The sequence below is a fragment of the Opisthocomus hoazin genome, chromosome 27 (assembly GCF_030867145.1).
Source record: "Opisthocomus hoazin isolate bOpiHoa1 chromosome 27, bOpiHoa1.hap1, whole genome shotgun sequence".
NCBI lineage: Eukaryota > Metazoa > Chordata > Aves > Opisthocomiformes > Opisthocomidae > Opisthocomus > Opisthocomus hoazin.
Window position 1 is genome coordinate 7,004,879 of NC_134440.1, and position 16,051 is coordinate 7,020,929.

Here is a 16,051-nt window from a genome sequence, read left to right on the forward strand (position 1 = left end):
TGGCTGCAAGCTATCTGCAGACGTTCTCATTTTCTGAGCAGGGGTGCAAGAGGAGTCTGGCAGGTATACCCGTTCCCAGGATACGTTTGAAGTTTGAGGTGGCAAGACAAGCAATCAGCTCCACTATCTCTGCCTCTGAGCGAGAGGTGCCATGGGCAGATGAGACTGAGTAAGAGCCTTCCACGCTAGCCCCTTCTGCCTGCAAGCTATCTGCAGACGTTCGCATCTTCGGAGCAGGCGTGCAAGAGGAGTCTGGCAGGCACCCCCCACTCCCAGGCAACTTTTGAAGTTTGAGGTGGCAAGACAAGCAAGAAGCCCCAGTCTCTGCGGTTCCGAGAGAGCAGTGCCATGGGCAGATGAGGCCGAGCAACAGCTTTCCAGGCTAGCCTTTTCTGGCTGCCAACTATCTGCAGACATTCGCATCTTCAGAGCAAGGTTGCAAAAGGAGCCTGGCAGGGATACTCATTCCCAGGATACGTTTGAAGTTTGAGGTGGCAAGACAAGCAAGCAGCCCCAGTCTCTGTGGTTCCGAGAGAGCAGTGCCATGGGCACATGAGGCTGAGCAACAGCTTTCCAGGCTAGCCCCTGCTGGCTGCCAGCTATCTGCAGACGTTCGTATTTTTGGAGCAGGGCTGAGAAAGAAGCCTGGCAGGGATACCCGTTCCCAGGATACGTTTGAAGTTTGAGGTGGCAAGACAAGCAAGAAGCCCCAGTCTCTCTGGTTCAGAGAGAGCAGTGCCATGGGCAGATGAGACTCAGCAACAGCTTTCCAGGCTGGACCCTTCTGGCTGCAAGCTATCTGCAAACTTTCTCATTTTCGGAGCAGTGCTGCGAAAGGAACCTGACAGGGATACCCCTTCCCAGGATAGGTTTGAAGTTTAAATTGGCAAGACAAGCAAGCAGCCCCAGTCTCTGTGCCTCTATACGAGCAGTGCCATGGGCAGATGAGGCTGAGCAACAGCTTTCCAGGCTAGCTCTTTCTGGCTGCGAGCTATCTGCAGACATTCGCATTTTGGGAGCAGGGCTGCCGGACACGCCCGGCACGGACACCCAGAGATACATTTGAAGTTTGAGGTGGCAAGACAAGCAAGCAGCCCCAGTCTCTGTGGTTCGGAGAGAGCAGTGCCATGGGCAGATGAGGCTGAGCAACAGTTTTCCAGGCTACCCCCTGCTGGCTACCAGCTATCTGCAGACGTTCGTATTTTTGGAGCAGGGCTGAGAAAGAAGCCTGGCAGGGATACCCGTTCCCAGGCTACGTTTGAAGTTTGAGGTGGCAAGACAAGCAAGAAGCCCCAGTCTCTCTGGTTCAGAGAGAGCAGTGCCATGGGCAGATGAGACTCAGCAACAGCTTTCCAGGCTGGACCCTTCTGGCTGCAAGCTATCTGCAGAAGTTCTCATTTTCGGAGCAGGAGTGCAAGAGGAGTCTGGCAGGTATACCCGTTCCCAGGATACGCTTGAAGTTTAAATTGGCAAGACAAGCAAGCAGCCCCACTCTCCGTGCCTCTGTGCGAGCAGTGCCATGGGCACATGAGGCCAGTCAACAGCTTTCCAGGCTAGCCCCTGCTGGCTAACATCTATCTGCAGACGTTCTCATCTTCGGAGCAGGGCTGCGAAAGGAGCCTGGCAGGGATACCCGTTCCCAGGATACGTTTGAAGTTTGAGGTGGCAAGACAAGTAAGCAGCCCCAGTCTCTGTGGTTCCGAGAGAGCAGTGCCATGGGCAGATGAGGCTGAGCAACCGTTTTCAGGCTAGCCCCTTCTGCCTGCCACCTATCTGCAGACGTTCGCATTTTTGGAGCAGGGCTGCGAAAGGAGCCTGGCAGGGATACCCGTTCCCAGGATACGTTTGAAGTTTGAGGTGGCAAGACAAGTAAGCAGGCCCAGTCTCTGTGGTTCCGAGAGAGCAGTGCCATGTGCAGATGAGGCTGAGCAACAGCGTTCCAGGCTAGCCCCTTCTGGCTGACAGCTATCTGCAGACGTTCTCATTTTCGGAGCAGGGCTGCGAAAGGATTCTGGCAGGGATACCCGTTCCCAGGATACGTTTGAAGTTTGAGGTGGCAAGACAAGCAAGCAGCCCCAGTCTCTGTGCCTCTATACGAGCAGTGCCATGGGCAGATGAGACTCAGCAACAGCTTTCCAGGCTAGCCCCTTCTGGCTGCAAGCTATCTGCAAACTTTCTCATTTTCGGAGCACTGCTGCGAAAGGAGCCTGACAGGGATACCCCTTCCCAGGATAGGTTTGAAGTTTAAATTGGCAAGACAAGCAAGCAGCCCCATTCTCTGTGCCTCTATACGAGCAGTGCCATGGGCAGATGAGGCTGAGCAACAGCTTTCCAGGCTAGCCCCTGCTGGCTACCAGCTATCTGCAGACGTTTGCATTTTCGGAGTAGGGCTGCGAAAGGAGCCTGGCAGGGATACTCGTTCCCAGGCTACGTTTGAAGTTTGAGGTGACAAGACAAGCAAGCAGCCCCAGTCTCTGTGCCTCTGTGCGAGCAATGCCATGAGCAGATGAGGCTGAGCAACAGCTTTCCAGGCTAGCCCCTTCTGCCTGCAAGCTATCTGCAGACGTTCGCACTTTCGGAGCAGGGCTGCGAAAGGAGGCTGGCAGGGATACCCATTCCCAGGATACGTTTGAAGTTTGAGGTGGCAAGACAAGTAAGCAGCCCCAGTCTCTGTGGTTCCGAGAGAGCAGTGCCATGGGCAGATGAGGCTGAGCAACCATTTTCAGGCTAGCCCCTTCTGGCTGCCACCTATCTGCAGACGTTCGCATCTTCGGAGCAGGGCTGCGAAAGGAGTCTGTCAGGGATACCCGTTCCCAGGATACGTTTTAAGTTTGAAGTGGCAAGACAAGCAAGAAGCCCCAGTCTCTGTGACTCTGTGCGAGCAGTGCCATGGGCAGATGAGGCTGAGCAACAGCTTTCCAGGCTAGCCCCTTCTGCCTGCAAGCTATCTGCAGACGTTCGCACTTTCGGAGCAGGGCTGCGAAAGGATTCTGGCAGGGATACCCGTTCCCAGGATACGTTTGAAGTTTGAGGTGGCAAGACAAGTAAGCAGCCCCAGTCTCTGTGGTTCCAAGAGAGCAGTGCCATGGGCAGATGAGGCTGAGCAACAGTTTTCCAGGGTAGCCCCTGCTGACTGCCACCTATTTGCAGACGTTCGCATTTGTAGAGCAGGGCTGCGAAAGGAGCCTGGCAGGGATACCCGTTCCCAGGATACGTTTGAAGTTTGAGGTGGCAAGACAAGTAAGCAGCCCCAGTCTCTGTGGTTCGGAGAGAGCAGTGCCATGGGCAGATGAGGCTGAGCAACAGCGTTCCAGGCTAGCCCCTTCTGGCTGACAGCTATCTGCAGACGTTCTCATTTTCGGAGCAGGGCTGCGAAAGGATTCTGACAGGGATACCCGTTCCCAGGATGCGTTTGAAGTTTGAGGTGGCAAGACAAGCAAGCAGCCCCAGTCTCTGTGGTTCGGAGAGAGCAGTGCCATGGGCAGATGAGGCTGAGCAACAGCTTTCCAGGCTAGACCCTTCTGGCTGCAAGCTATCTGCAAACTTTCTCATTTTCGGAGCAGGGCTGCGAAAGGAGCCTGGCAGGGATACCCCTTCCCAGGATAGGTTTGAAGTTTAAATTGGCAAGACAAGCAAGAAGCCCCAGTCTCTGTGCCTCTATACGAGCAGTGCCATGGGCAGATGAGGCTGAGCAACAGCTTTCCAGGCTAGCCCCTGCTGGCTACCAGCTATCTGCAGACGTTTGCATTTTCGGAGTAGGGCTGCGAAAGGAGCCTGGCAGGGATACCCGTTCCCAGGATACGTTTGAAGTTTGAGGTGGCAAGACAAGCAAGAAGCCCCAGTCTCTGTGGTTCGGAGAAAGCAGTGTCATGGACAGATGAGGCTGAGCAACAGCGTTCCAGGCTAGCCCCTTTCGGCTGCAAGCTATCTGCAGACGTTCACATTTTCGGAGCAGGGCTGCAAAAGGAGCCTGGCAGGGATACCCGTTCCCAGGATACGTTTGAAGTTTGAGGTGGCAAGACAAGTAAGCAGCCCCAGTCTCTGTGGTTCCGAGAGAGCAGTGTCATGGGCAGATGAGGCTGAGCAACAGTTTTCCAGGCTAGCCCCTGCTGGCTGCCACCTATCTGCAGACGTTCGCATTTTCGGAGCAGGGGTGCAAGAGGAGCCTTGCAGGGATACCCGTTCCCAGGATACGTTTGAAGTTTGAGGTGGCAAGACAAGCAAGCAGCCCCAGTCTCTGTGGTTCCGAGAGAGCAGTGCCATGGGGAGATGAGGCTGAGCAACAGCGTTCCAGGCTAGCCCCTGCTGGCTGCCACCTATCTGCAGACGTTCGCATTTTCGGAGCAGGGCTGCGAAAGGAGTCTGGCAGGGATACCCGTTCCCAGGATACGTTTGAAGTTTGAGGTGGCAAGACAAGGAAGAAGCCCCAGTCTCTGTGCCTCTGTGCGAGCAATGCCATGGGCAGATGAGGCTGAGCAACAGCTTTCCAGGCTAGCCCCTTCTGCCTGCAAGCTATCTGCAAACTTTCTCATTTTCGGAGCAGTGCTGCGAAAGGAGCCTGACAGGGATACCCCTTCCCAGGATAGGTTTGAAGTTTAAATTGGCAAGACAAGCAAGCAGCCGCAGTCTCTGTGCCTCTATACGAGCAGTGCCATGGGCAGATGAGGCTGAGCAACAGCTTTCCAGGCTAGCCCCTGCTGGCTGCAAGCTATCTGCAGACGTTCGCATCTTCGGAGCAGGGGTGCAAGAGGAGTCTGGCAGGCACCCCCCACTCCCAGGCAACTTTTGAAGTTTGAGGTGGCAAGACAAGCAAGAAGCCCCAGTCTCTGTGGTTCCGAGAGAGCAGTGCCATGGGCAGATGAGGCCGAGCAACAGCTTTCCAGGCTAGCCTTTTCTGGCTGCCAGCTATCTGCAGACATTCGCATCTTCAGAGCAAGGTTGCAAAAGGAGCCTGGCAGGGCTACTCATTCCCAGGATACGTTTGAAGTTTGAGGTGGCAAGACAAGCAAGCAGGCCCAGTCTCTGTGGTTCCGAGAGAGCAGTGCCATGGGCACATGAGGCTGAGCAACAGCTTTCCAGGCTAGCCCCTGCTGGCTACCAGCTATCTGCAGACATTCGCATCTTCAGAGCAAGGCTGCAAAAGGAGCCTGGCAGGGATACCCATTCCCAGGATACGTTTGAAGTTTGAGGTGGCAAGACAAGCAAGTAGCCCCAGTCTCTGTGGTTCGGAGAGAGCAGTGCCATGGGCAGATGAGGCTGAGCAACAGTTTTCCAGGCTAGCCCCTGCTGGCTACCAGCTATCTGCAGACGTTCGTATTTTTGGAGCAGGGCTGAGAAAGAAGCCTGGCAGGGATACCCGTTCCCAGGCTACGTTTGAAGTTTGAGGTGGCAAGACAAGCAAGAAGCCCCAGTCTCTCTGGTTCAGAGAGAGCAGTGCCATGGGCAGATGAGACTCAGCAACAGCTTTCCAGGCTGGACCCTTCTGGCTGCAAGCTATCTGCAGAAGTTCTCATTTTCGGAGCAGGAGTGCAAGAGTAGTCTGGCAGGTATACCCGTTCCCAGGATACGCTTGAAGTTTAAATTGGCAAGACAAGCAAGCAGCCCCACTCTCCGTGCCTCTGTGCGAGCAGTGCCATGGGCACATGAGGCCAGTCAACAGCTTTCCAGGCTAGCCCCTGCTGGCTAACATCTATCTGCAGACGTTCTCATCTTCGGAGCAGGGCTGCGAAAGGAGCCTGGCAGGGATACCCGTTCCCAGGATACGTTTGAAGCTTGAGGTGGCAAGACAAGTAAGCAGCCCCAGTCTCTGTGCCTCTGTGCGAGCAGTGCCATGGGCAGATGAGGCTGAGCAACAGTTTTCCAGGCTAGCCCCTGCTGGCTGCCACCTATCTGCAGACGTTCGCATTTTTGGAGCAGGGCTGCGAAAGGAGCCTGGCAGGGATACCCGTTCCCAGGATACGTTTGAAGTTTGAGGTGGCAAGACAAGTAAGCAGTCCCAGTCTCTGTGGTTCCGAGAGAGCAGTGCCATGTGCAGATGAGGCTGAGCAACAGCGTTCCAGGCTAGCCCCTTCTGGCTGACAGCTATCTGCAGACGTTCTCATTTTCGGAGCAGGGCTGCGAAAGGATTCTGGCAGGGATACCCGTTCCCAGGATACGTTTGAAGTTTGAGGTGGCAAGACAAGCAAGCAGCCCCAGTCTCTGTGCCTCTATACGAGCAGTGCCATGGGCAGATGAGACTCAGCAACAGCTTTCCAGGCTAGCCCCTTCTGCCTGCAAGCTATCTGCAAACTTTCTCATTTTCGGAGCAGGGCTGCGAAAGGAGCCTGACAGGGATACCCCATCCCAGGATAGGTTTGAAGTTTAAATTGGCAAGACAAGCAAGCAGCCCCATTCTCTGTGCCTCTATACGAGCAGTGCCATGGGCAGATGAGGCTGAGCAACAGCTTTCCAGGCTAGCCCCTGCTGGCTACCAGCTATCTGCAGATGTTTGCATTTTCGGAGTAGGGCTGCGAAAGGAGCCTGGCAGGGATACTCGTTCCCAGGATACGTTTGAAGTTTGAGGTGACAAGACAAGCAAGCAGCCCCAGTCTCTGTGCCTCTGTGCGAGCAATGCCATGAGCAGATGAGGCTGAGCAACAGCTTTCCAGGCTAGCCCCTTCTGCCTGCAAGCTATCTGCAGACTTTCGCACTTTCGGAGCAGGGCTGCGAAAGGAGGCTGGCAGGGATACCCGTTCCCAGGATACGTTTGAAGTTTGAGGTGGCAAGACAAGTAAGCAGCCCCAGTCTCTGTGGTTCCGAGAGAGCAGTGCCATGGGCAGATGAGGCTGAGCAACCGTTTTCAGGCTAGCCCCTTCTGGCTGCCACCTATCTGCAGACGTTCGCATCTTCGGAGCAGGGCTGCGAAAGGAGTCTGTCAGGGATACTCGTTCCCAGGATACGTTTTAAGTTTGAAGTGGCAAGACAAGCAAGAAGCCCCAGTCTCTGTGCCTCTGTGCGAGCAATGCCATGGGCAGATGAGGCTGAGCAACAGCTTTCCAGGCTAGCCCCTTCTGCCTGCAAGTTACCTGCAAACTTTCTCATTTTCGGAGCAGTGCTGCGAAAGGAGCCTGACAGGGATACCCCTTCCCAGGATAGGTTTGAAGTTTAAATTGGCAAGACAAGCAAGCAGCCGCAGTCTCTGTGCCTCTATACGAGCAGTGCCATGGGCAGATGAGGCTGAGCAACAGCTTTCCAGGCTAGCCCCTGCTGGCTGCAAGCTATCTGCAGACGTTCGCATCTTCGGAGCAGGCGTGCAAGAGGAGTCTGGCAGGCACCCCCCACTCCCAGGCAACTTTTGAAGTTTGAGGTGGCAAGACAAGCAAGAAGCCCCAGTCTCTGTGGTTCCGAGAGAGCAGTGCCATGGGCAGATGAGGCCGAGCAACAGCTTTCCAGGCTAGCCTTTTCTGGCTGCCAGCTATCTGCAGACATTCGCATCTTCAGAGCAAGGTTGCAAAAGGAGCCTGGCAGGGCTACTCATTCCCAGGATACGTTTGAAGTTTGAGGTGGCAAGACAAGCAAGCAGGCCAAGTCTCTGTGGTTCCGAGAGAGCAGTGCCATGGGCACATGAGGCTGAGCAACAGCTTTCCAGGCTAGCCCCTGCTGGCTACCAGCTATCTGCAGACATTCGCATCTTCAGAGCAAGGCTGCAAAAGGAGCCTGGCAGGGATACCCATTCCCAGGATACGTTTGAAGTTTGAGGTGGCAAGACAAGCAAGTAGCCCCAGTCTCTGTGGTTCGGAGAGAGCAGTGCCATGGGCAGATGAGGCTGAGCAACAGTTTTCCAGGCTACCCCCTGCTGGCTACCAGCTATCTGCAGACGTTCGTATTTTTGGAGCAGGGCTGAGAAAGAAGCCTGGCAGGGATACCCGTTCCCAGGCTACGTTTGAAGTTTGAGGTGGCAAGACAAGCAAGAAGCCCCAGTCTCTCTGGTTCAGAGAGAGCAGTGCCATGGGCAGATGAGACTCAGCAACAGCTTTCCAGGCTGGACCCTTCTGGCTGCAAGGTATCTGCAGAAGTTCTCATTTTCGGAGCAGGGCTGCGAAAGGATTCTGACAGGGATACCCGTTCCCAGGATACGTTTGAAGTTTGAGGTGGCAAGACAAGCAAGCAGCCCCAGTCTCTGTGGTTCGGAGAGAGCAGTGCCATGGGCAGATGAGGCTGAGCAACAGCTTTCCAGGCTAGCCCCTTCTGGCTGCAAGCTATCTGCAAACTTTCTCATTTTCGGAGCAGGGCTGCGAAAGGAGCCTGGCAGGGATACCCCTTCCCAGGATAGGTTTGAAGTTTAAATTGGCAAGACAAGCAAGAAGCCCCAGTCTCTGTGCCTCTATACGAGCAGTGCCATGGGCAGATGAGGCTGAGCAACAGCTTTCCAGGCTAGCCCCTGCTGGCTACCAGCTATCTGCAGACGTTTGCATTTTCGGAGTAGGGCTGCGAAAGGAGCCTGGCAGGGATACCCGTTCCCAGGATACGTTTGAAGTTTGAGGTGGCAAGACAAGCAAGAAGCCCCAGTCTCTGTGGTTCGGAGAGAGCAGTGTCATGGACAGATGAGGCTGAGCAACAGCGTTCCAGGCTAGCCCCTTTCGGCTGCAAGCTATCTGCAGACGTTCACATTTTCGGAGCAGGGCTGCAAAAGGAGCCTGGCAGGGATACCCGTTCCCAGGATACGTTTGAAGTTTGAGGTGGCAAGACAAGTAAGCAGCCCCAGTCTCTGTGGTTCCGAGAGAGCAGTGTCATGGGCAGATGAGGCTGAGCAACAGTTTTCCAGGCTAGCCCCTGCTGGCTGCCACCTATCTGCAGACGTTCGCATTTTCGGAGCAGGGGTGCAAGAGGAGCCTTGCAGGGATACCCGTTCCCAGGATACGTTTGAAGTTTGAGGTGGCAAGACAAGCAAGCAGCCCCAGTCTCTGTGGTTCCGAGAGAGCAGTGCCATGGGGAGATGAGGCTGAGCAACAGCGTTCCAGGCTAGCCCCTGCTGGCTGCCACCTATCTGCAGACGTTCGCATTTTCGGAGCAGGGCTGCGAAAGGAGTCTGGCAGGGATACCCGTTCCCAGGATACGTTTGAAGTTTGAGGTGGCAAGACAAGGAAGAAGCCCCAGTCTCTGTGCCTCTGTGCGAGCAATGCCATGGGCAGATGAGGCTGAGCAACAGCTTTCCAGGCTAGCCCCTTCTGCCTGCAATCTATCTGCAAACTTTCTCATTTTCGGAGCAGTGCTGCGAAAGGAGCCTGACAGGGATACCCCTTCCCAGGATAGGTTTGAAGTTTAAATTGGCAAGACAAGCAAGCAGCCGCAGTCTCTGTGCCTCTATACGAGCAGTGCCATGGGCAGATGAGGCTGAGCAACAGCTTTCCAGGCTAGCCCCTGCTGGCTACCAGCTATCTGCAGACGTTTGCATTTTCGGAGTGGGGCTGCGAAAGGAGCCTGGCAGGGATACCCGTTCCCAGGATACGTTTGAAGTTTGAGGTGACAAGACAAGCAAGCAGCCCCAGTCTCTGTGCCTCTGTGCGAGCAATGCCATGAGCAGATGAGGCTGAGCAACAGCTTTCCAGGCTAGCCCCTTCTGCCTGCAAGCTATCTGCAGACGTTCGCATCTTCGGAGCAGGCGTGCAAGAGGAGTCTGGCAGGCACCCCCCACTCCCAGGCAACTTTTGAAGTTTGAGGTGGCAAGACAAGCAAGAAGCCCCAGTCTCTGTGGTTCCGAGAGAGCAGTGCCATGGGCAGATGAGGCCGAGCAACAGCTTTCCAGGCTAGCCTTTTCTGGCTGCCAGCTATCTGCAGACATTCGCATCTTCAGAGCAAGGTTGCAAAAGGAGCCTGGCAGGGCTACTCATTCCCAGGATACGTTTGAAGTTTGAGGTGGCAAGACAAGCAAGCAGGCCCAGTCTCTGTGGTTCCGAGAGAGCAGTGCCATGGGCACATGAGGCTGAGCAACAGCTTTCCAGGCTAGCCCCTGCTGGCTACCAGCTATCTGCAGACATTCGCATCTTCAGAGCAAGGCTGCAAAAGGAGCCTGGCAGGGATACCCATTCCCAGGATACGTTTGAAGTTTGAGGTGGCAAGACAAGCAAGTAGCCCCAGTCTCTGTGGTTCGGAGAGAGCAGTGCCATGGGCAGATGAGGCTGAGCAACAGTTTTCCAGGCTACCCCCTGCTGGCTACCAGCTATCTGCAGACGTTCGTATTTTTGGAGCAGGGCCGAGAAAGAAGCCTGGCAGGGATACCCGTTCCCAGGCTACGTTTGAAGTTTGAGGTGGCAAGACAAGCAAGAAGCCCCAGTCTCTCTGGTTCAGAGAGAGCAGTGCCATGGGCAGATGAGACTCAGCAACAGCTTTCCAGGCTGGACCCTTCTGGCTGCAAGCTATCTGCAGAAGTTCTCATTTTCGGAGCAGATGTGCAAGAGGAGTCTGGCAGGTATACCCGTTCCCAGGATACGCTTGAAGTTTAAATTGGCAAGACAAGCAAGCAGCCCCACTCTCCGTGCCTCTGTGCGAGCAGTGCCATGGGCACATGAGGCCAGTCAACAGCTTTCCAGGCTAGCCCCTGCTGGCTAACATCTATCTGCAGACGTTCTCATCTTCGGAGCAGGGCTGCGAAAGGAGCCTGGCAGGGATACCCGTTCCCAGGATACGTTTGAAATTTGAGGTGGCAAGACAAGTAAGCAGCCCCAGTCTCTGTGGTTCGGAGAGAGCAGTGCCATGGGCAGATGAGGCTGAGCAACAGCTTTCCAGGCTAGCCCCTGCTGGCTGCAAGCTATCCGCAGACGTTCACACTTTCGGAGCAGGGCTGCGAAAGGAGCCTAGCAGGGATACCCGTTCCCAGGATACGTTTGAAGTTTGAGGTGGCAAGACAAGTAAGCAGCCCCAGTCTCTGTGGTTCCGAGAGAGCAGTGCCATGTGCAGATGAGGCTGAGCAACAGCGTTCCAGGCTAGCCCCTGCTGGCTGACAGCTATCTGCAGACGTTCTCATTTTCGGAGCAGGGCTGCGAAAGGATTCTGGCAGGGATACCCGTTCCCAGGATACGTTTGAAGTTTGAGGTGGCAAGACAAGCAAGCAGCCCCAGTCTCTGTGCCTCTATACGAGCAGTGCCATGGGCAGATGAGACTCAGCAACAGCTTTCCAGGCTAGCCCCTTCTGGCTGCAAGCTATCTGCAAACTTTCTCATTTTCGGAGCAGTGCTGCGAAAGGAGCCTGACAGGAATACCCCTTCCCAGGATAGGTTTGAAGTTTAAATTGGCAAGACAAGCAAGCAGCCCCAGTCTCTGTGCCTCTATACGAGCAGTGCCATGGGCAGATGAGGCTGAGCAACAGCTTTCCAGGCTAGCCCCTGCTGGCTACCAGCTATCTGCAGACGTTTGCATTTTCGGAGTAGGGCTGCGAAAGGAGCCTGGCAGGGATACTCGTTCCCAGGATACGTTTGAAGTTTGAGGTGACAAGACAAGCAAGCAGCCCCAGTCTCTGTGCCTCTGTGCGAGCAATGCCATGAGCAGATGAGGCTGAGCAACAGCTTTCCAGGCTAGCCCCTTCTGCCTGCAAGCTATCTGCAGACGTTCGCACTTTCGGAGCAGGGCTGCGAAAGGAGCCTGGCAGGGATACCCGTTCCCAGGATACGTTTGAAGTTTGAGGTGGCAAGACAAGTAAGCAGCCCCAGTCTCTGTGGTTCCAAGAGAGCAGTGCCATGGGCAGATGAGGCTGAGCAACAGTTTTCCAGGCTAGCCCCTGCTGGCTGCCACCTATTTGCAGACGTTCGCATTTGTAGAGCAGGGCTGCGAAAGGAGCCTGGCAGGGATACCCGTTCCCAGGATACGTTTGAAGTTTGAGGTGGCAAGACAAGTAAGTAGCCCCAGTCTCTGTGGTTCCGAGAGAGCAGTGCCATGGGGAGATGAGGCTGAGCAACAGCGTTCCAGGCTAGCCCCTGCTGGCTGCCACCTATCTGCAGACGTTCGCATTTTCGGAGCAGGGCTGCGAAAGGAGTCTGGCAGTGATACCCGTTCCCAGGATACGTTTGAAGTTTGAGGTGGCAAGACAAGTAAGCAGCCCCAGTCTCTGTGCCTCTGTGCGAGCAATGCCATGGGCAGATGAGGCTGAGCAACAGCTTTCCAGGCTAGCCCCTTCTGCCTGCAAGCTATTTGCAAACTTTCTCATTTTCGGAGCAGTGCTGCGAAAGGAGCCTGACAGGGATACCCCTTCCCAGGATAGGTTTGAAGTTTAAATTGGCAAGACAAGCAAGCAGCCGCAGTCTCTGTGCCTCTATACGAGCAGTGCCATGGGCAGATGAGGCTGAGCAACAGCTTTCCAGGCTAGCCCCTGCTGGCTACCAGCTATCTGCAGACGTTTGCATTTTCGGAGTGGGGCTGCGAAAGGAGCCTGGCAGGGATACTCGTTCCCAGGATACGTTTGAAGTTTGAGGTGACAAGACAAGCAAGCAGCCCCAGTCTCTGTGCCTCTGTGCGAGCAATGCCATGAGCAGATGAGGCTGAGCAACAGCTTTCCAGGCTAGCCTTTTCTGGCTGCCAGCTATCTGCAGACATTCGCATCTTCAGAGCAAGGTTGCAAAAGGAGCCTGGCAGGGCTACTCATTCCCAGGATACGTTTGAAGTTTGAGGTGGCAAGACAAGCAAGCAGGCCAAGTCTCTGTGGTTCCGAGAGAGCAGTGCCATGGGCACATGAGGCTGAGCAACAGCTTTCCAGGCTAGCCCCTGCTGGCTACCAGCTATCTGCAGACATTCGCATCTTCAGAGCAAGGCTGCAAAAGGAGCCTGGCAGGGATACCCATTCCCAGGATACGTTTGAAGTTTGAGGTGGCAAGACAAGCAAGTAGCCCCAGTCTCTGTGGTTCGGAGAGAGCAGTGCCATGGGCAGATGAGGCTGAGCAACAGTTTTCCAGGCTACCCCCTGCTGGCTACCAGCTATCTGCAGACGTTCGTATTTTTGGAGCAGGGCTGAGAAAGAAGCCTGGCAGGGATACCCGTTCCCAGGCTACGTTTGAAGTTTGAGGTGGCAAGACAAGCAAGAAGCCCCAGTCTCTCTGGTTCAGAGAGAGCAGTGCCATGGGCAGATGAGACTCAGCAACAGCTTTCCAGGCTGGACCCTTCTGGCTGCAAGGTATCTGCAGAAGTTCTCATTTTCGGAGCAGGGCTGCGAAAGGATTCTGACAGGGATACCCGTTCCCAGGATACGTTTGAAGTTTGAGGTGGCAAGACAAGCAAGCAGCCCCAGTCTCTGTGGTTCGGAGAGAGCAGTGCCATGGGCAGATGAGGCTGAGCAACAGCTTTCCAGGCTAGCCCCTTCTGGCTGCAAGCTATCTGCAAACTTTCTCATTTTCGGAGCAGGGCTGCGAAAGGAGCCTGGCAGGGATACCCCTTCCCAGGATAGGTTTGAAGTTTAAATTGGCAAGACAAGCAAGAAGCCCCAGTCTCTGTGCCTCTATACGAGCAGTGCCATGGGCAGATGAGGCTGAGCAACAGCTTTCCAGGCTAGCCCCTGCTGGCTACCAGCTATCTGCAGACGTTTGCATTTTCGGAGTAGGGCTGCGAAAGGAGCCTGGCAGGGATACCCGTTCCCAGGATACGTTTGAAGTTTGAGGTGGCAAGACAAGCAAGAAGCCCCAGTCTCTGTGGTTCGGAGAGAGCAGTGTCATGGACAGATGAGGCTGAGCAACAGCGTTCCAGGCTAGCCCCTTTCGGCTGCAAGCTATCTGCAGACGTTCACATTTTCGGAGCAGGGCTGCAAAAGGAGCCTGGCAGGGATACCCGTTCCCAGGATACGTTTGAAGTTTGAGGTGGCAAGACAAGTAAGCAGCCCCAGTCTCTGTGGTTCCGAGAGAGCAGTGCCATGTGCAGATGAGGCTGAGCAACAGCGTTCCAGGCTAGCCCCTGCTGGCTGACAGCTATCTGCAGACGTTCTCATTTTCGGAGCAGGGCTGCGAAAGGATTCTGGCAGGGATACCCGTTCCCAGGATACGTTTGAAGTTTGAGGTGGCAAGACAAGCAAGCAGCCCCAGTCTCTGTGCCTCTATACGAGCAGTGCCATGGGCAGATGAGACTCAGCAACAGCTTTCCAGGCTAGCCCCTTCTGGCTGCAAGCTATCTGCAAACTTTCTCATTTTCGGAGCAGTGCTGCGAAAGGAGCCTGACAGGAATACCCCTTCCCAGGATAGGTTTGAAGTTTAAATTGGCAAGACAAGCAAGCAACCCCAGTCTCTGTGCCTCTATACGAGCAGTGCCATGGGCAGATGAGGCTGAGCAACAGCTTTCCAGGCTAGCCCCTGCTGGCTACCAGCTATCTGCAGACGTTTGCATTTTCGGAGTAGGGCTGCGAAAGGAGCCTGGCAGGGATACTCGTTCCCAGGATACGTTTGAAGTTTGAGGTGACAAGACAAGCAAGCAGCCCCAGTCTCTGTGCCTCTGTGCGAGCAATGCCATGAGCAGATGAGGCTGAGCAACAGCTTTCCAGGCTAGCCCCTTCTGCCTGCAAGCTATCTGCAGACGTTCGCACTTTCGGAGCAGGGCTGCGAAAGGAGCCTGGCAGGGATACCCGTTCCCAGGATACGTTTGAAGTTTGAGGTGGCAAGACAAGTAAGCAGCCCCAGTCTCTGTGGTTCCAAGAGAGCAGTGCCATGGGCAGATGAGGCTGAGCAACAGTTTTCCAGGCTAGCCCCTGCTGGCTGCCACCTATTTGCAGACGTTCGCATTTGTAGAGCAGGGCTGCGAAAGGAGCCTGGCAGGGATACCCGTTCCCAGGATACGTTTGAAGTTTGAGGTGGCAAGACAAGTAAGTAGCCCCAGTCTCTGTGGTTCCGAGAGAGCAGTGCCATGGGGAGATGAGGCTGAGCAACAGCGTTCCAGGCTAGCCCCTGCTGGCTGCCACCTATCTGCAGACGTTCGCATTTTCGGAGCAGGGCTGCGAAAGGAGTCTGGCAGTGATACCCGTTCCCAGGATACGTTTGAAGTTTGAGGTGGCAAGACAAGTAAGCAGCCCCAGTCTCTGTGCCTCTGTGCGAGCAATGCCATGGGCAGATGAGGCTGAGCAACAGCTTTCCAGGCTAGCCCCTTCTGCCTGCAAGCTATTTGCAAACTTTCTCATTTTCGGAGCAGTGCTGCGAAAGGAGCCTGACAGGGATACCCCTTCCCAGGATAGGTTTGAAGTTTAAATTGGCAAGACAAGCAAGCAGCCGCAGTCTCTGTGCCTCTATACGAGCAGTGCCATGGGCAGATGAGGCTGAGCAACAGCTTTCCAGGCTAGCCCCTGCTGGCTACCAGCTATCTGCAGACGTTTGCATTTTCGGAGTGGGGCTGCGAAAGGAGCCTGGCAGGGATACTCGTTCCCAGGATACGTTTGAAGTTTGAGGTGACAAGACAAGCAAGCAGCCCCAGTCTCTGTGCCTCTGTGCGAGCAATGCCATGAGCAGATGAGGCTGAGCAACAGCTTTCCAGGCTAGCCTTTTCTGGCTGCCAGCTATCTGCAGACATTCGCATCTTCAGAGCAAGGTTGCAAAAGGAGCCTGGCAGGGCTACTCATTCCCAGGATACGTTTGAAGTTTGAGGTGGCAAGACAAGCAAGCAGGCCAAGTCTCTGTGGTTCCGAGAGAGCAGTGCCATGGGCACATGAGGCTGAGCAACAGCTTTCCAGGCTAGCCCCTGCTGGCTACCAGCTATCTGCAGACATTCGCATCTTCAGAGCAAGGCTGCAAAAGGAGCCTGGCAGGGATACCCATTCCCAGGATACGTTTGAAGTTTGAGGTGGCAAGACAAGCAAGTAGCCCCAGTCTCTGTGGTTCGGAGAGAGCAGTGCCATGGGCAGATGAGGCTGAGCAACAGTTTTCCAGGCTACCCCCTGCTGGCTACCAGCTATCTGCAGACGTTCGTATTTTTGGAGCAGGGCTGAGAAAGAAGCCTGGCAGGGATACCCGTTCCCAGGCTACGTTTGAAGTTTGAGGTGGCAAGACAAGCAAGAAGCCCCAGTCTCTCTGGTTCAGAGAGAGCAGTGCCATGGGCAGATGAGACTCAGCAACAGCTT